This window comes from Crocuta crocuta, unplaced genomic scaffold (assembly GCF_008692635.1).
Source record: "Crocuta crocuta isolate KB4526 unplaced genomic scaffold, BGI_CrCroc_1.0 scaffold104, whole genome shotgun sequence".
Taxonomy (NCBI): Eukaryota; Metazoa; Chordata; class Mammalia; order Carnivora; family Hyaenidae; genus Crocuta; species Crocuta crocuta.
In genome coordinates, this window is record NW_027529998.1 from 229,250 (window position 1) to 236,982 (window position 7,733).

At 42.3% G+C, this 7,733-nt stretch overlaps 1 pseudogene; it reads left to right on the forward strand.

Moving 5' to 3' along the window:
• Positions 1-886: 886 nt before the first annotated feature.
• Positions 887-1,799, forward strand: LOC144231109 (vomeronasal type-1 receptor 4-like; annotated as a pseudogene).
• Positions 1,800-7,733: the final 5,934 nt, after the last annotated feature.

Consider the following 7,733-nt stretch of genomic DNA (forward strand, 5'->3'; position numbering starts at 1 on the left):
AAACATTAATGAAAAAATACTTAAAATAAGATCACTAGGTATAAAAATGTCTGAATACACACCTGTGTTTTGAATGTTTTTTTTTTTTAAGTTTATTAAGTAATCTGTACACCTGACATGGGCTCAAACTCACAACTCTCAGATCAAGAGTCACATGTTCTTCCAACTGAGCCATCCAGGCACACCTATTTTTTTAACAAATTAATAAAAAATATTTTTAAAAATATTTATTTAATGAGAGAGAGAGAGAGAGAGAGCATAAGCAGGGGAGGGGCAGAGAGAGAGGGAGAAAGAGGGAATGAATGAATGAATGAATGAATGAATATATCCCAAGCAGGTTCCACACTCAGTGCAGAGACTTGAGTTCACGACCTGAACTGAAATCAAAAGTTGGATGCTCAAGAAACTGAGCCCCCAGATGCTCCTATACACCTGTCTTTGAAAAATATATCTAACTAGCTTTGTTAAAACATCATTGCATTTTAAGGAACTGCCATTATACCATCCCAGTCAGGTTCAAATCACCACATTCCCATAAAAACTATTTCAATTTGACAAATCACCAAACTTTCTCTGTCTCAGTGCTCCTTATCTTTTCCATGAAAATACCAATACTGACTTTCATCCAAGTATGTAGAATACAGGATGTACTATATACACAGCCTTGATAGCAACGATTTATATTATGTAAAAATCTCTTCTAGTGTTCTAAGTCCAGTCCTTGGAAACTTGTTTAAAAGTAAATATTCTAAATGCTTATTTCTAAGTGGGAACTCAAGTAAGTGGAGAACATTGGATTTAACTGACATGACAGATGTGTCTCACGCCTCTTGTTCCCATCCAGCAATCTGGCTCAGAAGAATTTCACTCCCTGAGATTTTACAGAATGACCACCAAGGATTTGACAGTGGCAATGATCTTTTTACTACAAACTATACTTGGACTTCTGGGGAATTTCTCAGTTTTTTATCATAATCTCTTCCTTTATTTGACAGGATACAAGCTTAGGTCCACAGATTTGATTCTTAAGTATCTGACTGTGGCCAACCTCTTAGTTTTTTTTCTAGAGGAATCCCAAAAATAATGGCAGCTTTTGGATTAACACATTTTCTCAATGATTTTGGATGCAAACTTGTTTTCTTTGCTCATAGAGTTGGCAGGGATGTGTCCATTGGAACCATCTGCCTCTTGACTGTCTTCCAGGTGATCATCATCAGTCCCTGGGACTCCACGTGGGCAGGACTTAAAATAAAAGCCAAGTACCTGGGCACCTCCAACATCTGCTGGGTCTTGAATATAATGCCAAGTATTGTGGTTCCTTTTCATATAACTGACAAAAGGAATAACATAAACGCCACAAAGAAAATAGATAGGGACTACTATTGTGCGATATCTTATGGGAAAATCCCAGGGTTATTCTATGTGCCATTGCTAGTAGTCCATGATGGTTTCCATTTGGGGCTCATGATCTGGTCCAGTGACTCCAAGGTCTTCATCCTGTACAGGCACAAGCAGCGGGTCCAATACATTCATAGGAACAATCTCTCCCCCAGACTCTCCCTGAGATCAGAGCCACCCAAAGCATCCTTGTGCTGGTGTGCTTCCTTATGGACGCTGTCTATCTTTCACATTTGTTTGTCAGTTTGTAACAACCCCAGTCTGTGGCTGAGGAACACTTCTACCTACTCACTGTGGGTTTCCCTACTCTCAGCCCCTACATCCTCACGAGCCATGACCCCAGAGTGTCCACCTTCTGCTTTGCCTGGATAAGGAAATGAAATCCCCTAAACTTATCGTAAATATATGTAAGTTATATGCCTATTCACAATGGTTGTTTATTAACCCCGTTCAATGTGCAAGCACATTTATAAAATATTCACATTATGAGAGAGGGGTAAACAAGATAACCTGAGCTTCTGCTCCTAAACAAACAACACCCATAGCAATTATACATGAAATGCAGTGTAGCTGTCAAGTTACCATACAGCAGTGTCTCCTTATCCAAGGTCTCACTCTCTGCAGTTTAAGTTCCATGTGGTCAATGGCAGTCCACGAGCAGACAATTCTACTTTTTCTTTTTTTTTTTTTTTACAAATAGTTTATTGTCAAGTTGGTNGAGTTCCATGTGGTCAATGGCAGCCCACGACCAGACAATTCTACTTTTTCTTTTTTTTTTTTTTTACAAATAGTTTATTGTCAAGTTGGTTTCCACATATCACCCAGTGCTCATCCCCACAAGGGCCATCCTCCATGCCCATCCCCCCCCTCCCCCCCACATCCATCAGTCCTCAGTTTTTGTCAGCATTCAAGAGTCTCTCATGGTTTGCCTCTCTCCCTTTCCCCCACCATTTGAAACAGATTGTGAAGGTCTTCACATGCCATGTCTTCTTTTCCACTGTAGGGAGAGCTGTGTTTGGTGTGAAAACCAGATGCTTTGGTCCCAATAGTCCTAATAGGGATTGAGTCTTCTGTTCATGACTGTGGTGAGTAAAATCTTCAATGAAACACTGAGTCCTGTATTCATTTTAAGGCTTTTGAAATAATGTGGTCAGTTTACATTGCCCCAGTCTTCCGGCAGTTAGAGAAAAGGGACAGATTCTTTTTCTGTCCCCCAATTTTTATTTTTTTTTCATATTTTAATTTAAATTCTAGTTAGTTAACATACCATGCAGTATTGGTTTCAGGAGTGGAATTTAATAATTCATCACTCACATACAACACCCAGTGTTCACCTCAACACACATCCTCCTTAGTACCCATCATCCATTTAGCCCCCCGCCCCGCCCATTTCCCCTCCATCAACCTTCTATCATTAAGAGTCTCTTTCGGTTTATTTTCCTCTCCTCCTCCTCAATATATTCATTTGTTTTGTTTCTTAAATTCCACATATGAATGAAATCATATGGTATTTGTCTTTCTCTGACTTATTTCACTTAGCATAATATATTCTAGTTCCATTCACATCATTGCAAATGGCAAGATTTCATTTCTTTTGATGGCGGAGTAATATTCTATTGCATATATGTAGCACATCATTTTTATCCATTCATCGGTCAACAGACATTTGGGTTCTTTCCATAATTTGTCATTGATAATGCTGCCATAAACATCGAGGTGCATGTGCCCCTTTGAATCTTTATTTTTGTATCCTTTGGGTAAATACCTATTAGTATAATTGATGGACTGATTTTTAAAAAATTTTCCCTTAATGTTTACTTTTGAGAGAGGGAGGGAGGGAGGACGGAGGGAGAGAGAGAGAGAGATGGAACACAGTGGGGTAGGGGCAAGAGAGAGATGGAGACACAGAATCTGAAACAGGCCTCAGGTTCTGAGCTGTCAGCATAGAGCCTGGCGTGGGGCTCAAACTCATGAGCCATAAGATCATGACCTGAGCCAAAGTCAGATGCTTAACCAACTGAGCCACTCAGGCATCCCTGGACTGATTCTTTTATAACCCAGAGCCTCTGACAAAGGGACAGTTCTTCCACCTGAGGGCCTCCCTCAGGGTTTTGACTTTATGGCCTCCCTCTCAATCCCACTAGCTACACTGCCTTTGGAAGTAAACTATTATCTTGCTACTTAACTTTTACCAAAACTGATCCCTGAATTAGAGACGCTTTTTGGCTCCCCAACCTGAAATTTCCACTTTAAAGTAGGTTCACATGAACTACAACACTAATAAATTTAAAGGGTACCCAAATTCTTGACAAATAGAAGCGTTATATTCAAGAACAAAACCAGACTGCCCCAGCAACATCTTAGTAGTATTGGAAACAATTGAGAGAGCTCTCTTTAGTGTAAATGATATACCTCATCAGACACATCAAGCAGAGTCTTGTGGAAACTTTCCATTGCAACTCTCCCTCCTGAACACAACAGTGACTTGCATATTAGGCATGAGAGGATCCATTCATCTTGTTGCTGGCCAAGACAAGCCTGGTATAGAAGTTCTCATTGCTTTTTAATACTATCACCAACCGACCTGGAGTGGTCTGTCTCTTTCTTCAACTCTCTCTGCCCTCTGTACAGGGGCTGGTTTCAGATTTCACCAGGGAAGAAGATCCCAAGAGAGTTTCAAACTGACAACCATTTATATTCAACCATCGTATCTCAAAACAGAAACTCATGGATGGTTCTCCATGAAGACCACCCATCACTTCCTGGAAAGAACACTTTCTTTAATGCTCTTTATGAAGATGAGAAGTTAGTAATGTGGGAAACAAAGACAAATGAAAAATTTCCTTACAACTTACAACCCATGAATAAGTCCTTGAGACAGGCAGAGAGACTGTCCCCTAGGAATTCAATTCCTCAAAGATGACACTTTGCTAAGGGCAAAGGCAATCTTAGTCTGCTTAGTCTACTTGTATCAGGATCAGAGAATATTTGTGAAAAAATTTTTTTTTCTCCAGTTGTTAATTACTGAGAAACAATGACAAATTTGTAGTTATTTCTAAAGACTGTTGCAGTGTTTAGGAAAATCTCGTCCTTTCTCCCTGGAGGCAGACAGGGCGTCCCCTGGAGGGGGCAGGAAATACCCATTGGGCTAGAAATGAAACTCCGCTACCTCCTCCAATTTTCTGCTCCCCTGAGAAATTGTTCTACCCGAAAGGGAAGGGTCCCCTATCCTCAGATCCCTAGTCTGCACCATCATTATATTATGAACAGATACACTTAGCTAAAGTTGCTAGGAAGAATTTTCAAAGAGATACAAGTAAAAGAACACCATGACAATAATTTACATCGGAAACCACTGGACATTTTATTTTTGTTTTTACAACTTAGTATTAATTTTTCTACAACTCAGCATTATTTATTTTGGAGGTGTAGGTGAGTTGGAAATTCTCTAGCAACGTAATTTATGAATATTAACCTCTCCCCACCAACCTCTAGTAAGGATAAAAATGCCCAACAGGACAATATCCATTAGAGAGATGTAAAATGGTCTCCTACAAATAAAAACACAGGGATGAGATGGTTAAATGGGCAGATTCTAGAAGTCTGGGATAAGCCAATGCTGCTTACTCATTTAAATGGCATTGGGTGGTTACATTTTTATACACCTATTTTTTTCTGAATGTGCAGTCATCACCTGTGATTGCTTTTTTAAATTAAAAAAACCTAAAAGGAATTCAAATTCTTTTTTTTCCCCTAAAAAATAAAGGTACAATTTTATGTCCACTATCAATTACTCCCCATATCCAAGTCCGGGATTAGAGGCATAACGGTGGACAATTCTTACTGCACATGTGCCCCCCCCCCAACTTCTACATAAACGACAACATATGTATATGCACAAAATATACTCAGATACAGCCAGATACCCTGACATCTTCCCCATAACACACACTGACCACACCCACACATTCCCATTCACTAATAAAACCATATCATGCGATCAGTTGTGTATCTTAATAATATGGTGATATATGGGAAGGGGGATATATTGTAAAGCATTGGCCCATGGGATTAATGGGGGCTGAGAAATCCCAGTATCTGGGGGCCTGGATACTCAGCAGGTTGAGCGTCCGACTTCAGCTCAGGTTATGATCTCGCAGTTCGGGAGTTCAAACCCCACATTGGTCTCACTGCTGTCACCACAGAGCTCACTTCAGATCCTCTGTCCCTCTCTCTCTGCACCTCCCCAACTCATGCACTCACTCTCTCTCGAAAATAAACATTAAAAATTGTTTAAATAAAGATCCCCAAATCCGTAGTTGGTAATCTGCAAACGCTACCTCTCCAAGTCCAAATGCAAGAGAAAACCTGTGTCCTGGCTGAAAGGCAGAGAGAACAGGTATCCATTACTCAACGTATTTGTCCTATACAGGCCCTCAAGGAATTGGAGAGAGCCAACCCATACTGGGGAGGGCAATCAGCTTTAATCTGCTGATTCAAATGTTAATCTCCTCACACACCCTCACAGACCCACACAGAATGGTGTTTAAATATGGGGACACGCTATGCACGGGGCGGCTGACACATAAAACTGACCATCACACCTCTTAACGCCACAGCCGTCTTGCCACTCAGAGAGCTGTGAGGTGATGGGGTAGAGCCTGCAGGCAGGAGGGGGCTGGGTCCCGGATGACTTCCTAGAGCACCTTTCCCATGTGATTGGAAGCCTCTACACAACCTATTTATTACAAGAGATGATAAACCTATTGATCTGGATCTCCATGTTCCAGCTGCTCCTTCCTCCACAAATCTTATCTGCCTGTGCTCCTGAACAACGGGCCATGGATCTGAGGTTCCCAACAACTCCCTCCTTGGGTTTGATGAACTTGCTAGAGTTGCTGACAGAGCTCAGGAAAATAGTTCATATACCAGATTAGTCGTTTATTGTTAGAGGAGGGAACACAGGAATAGTCAGATGGAAGAGAAGCACAGGGTCAAGTGGGAGGCACAGGGCCAAGTGGGGGCCACAGGGCCAGAGCTTCCACGCCCTCCCCAGCCTGGGAAGCTGCCCGTGTCCAAGAACACTAGGATTCTGGTAAAGCAAAGGCAAGCCCTTCACCTGCCCCTTGAGGAAGATAGGTCCAAACGATCAAGCACAATTCTTTGAGAGGAGGTTCTAATCACTCTTCCTGGCATCAGTAATAGGAACAGGGATGGGGGCTGGCATCCGTAGGCCACCATGCAGGTGGGCTGTGGCAACAGCAGGCAAGCAATTAAATGCCCTACAGTGCTCTCCTCTCATATGGCAAAGTGGGGTCTTCTTGCTACAGGAAGTCTTCCCCTGGTTGTAATTTTTTATTTGTCAGCTCTTCAGCTGCTTTTGTAGACAGATGGGGTCTGGAGTTTCATAAAGTCACTCCACTATGTTTTTTGTTTGTGTTTGTTTCCTGCAAAAAGCTTTACTGTTTCCTCTAATCTGCAGCTTAGAACAGGGCTCCAGGGTGGTTAAGCAGCTGCCTAGTGGCTGCAGGGAGAGGCTCAGGCACAAGCTGTGGCACCTGGGGGATTCCAGAGGCTCCAAGTCATGCCTGAGGATGAGCCTTTCTAGGTGATACTCACCCAGTCCAGCCTGGGGGCCAGTGAGCTCATGGAGGTTAGTCAGCTGGTCAACCACCTTAAGTTTCCCCTCCCGATTTAGGAAGTGGCTCCCCAAGACTTCACAGAGACGGGGGTGTGGGGGTGGAGAGGGAAGGCCTGTGCGAGGACAACCCAGGGCATGCAGATCCAAGAGGCCCTGGTTCCGGTTCCTGTCCAGGACCATGGCAGCTGGTTTCACTGAAATCAGTGATGCCATTTTTTTACATGCAACTGATCCAACCAGGTGAGGATGGTGTGGTCGCACAGAAACAGCACGGCTTACAAAGACTAAAACCATCTGGCCATTTACAGAAAAAAAATAAGCGGCCAGTTCTGATGTGGATTCACATTTTGTCATGCATGTGTAAAACTATAAAACTTCAGAAATTAAAATGTACTCTTCTGTGTTCTCTTGAGTCAAATTCTAAACAAGGAGGAACCAAGATTGGGCTCAGCTGAAAGAGGAAAGCAGCATTCCTTCCCAGCCACCAGGTGGTGGACTGAAAACAGGGAGGAGAAAGAGATGAGGGCTTGTATTGCAGTGGTTGAAATTACTATCTTTCAGGTTAAAATATTTTCCTTAATAACATTGACACTGAAGTTACAGGGTGGGGACACTGTAGTTAAGATGTTTGTTTTAGATACTAACTAATTTCACTTGCTGAGTGCCCATAAGTTAAGGAAACACCACCCCCTGG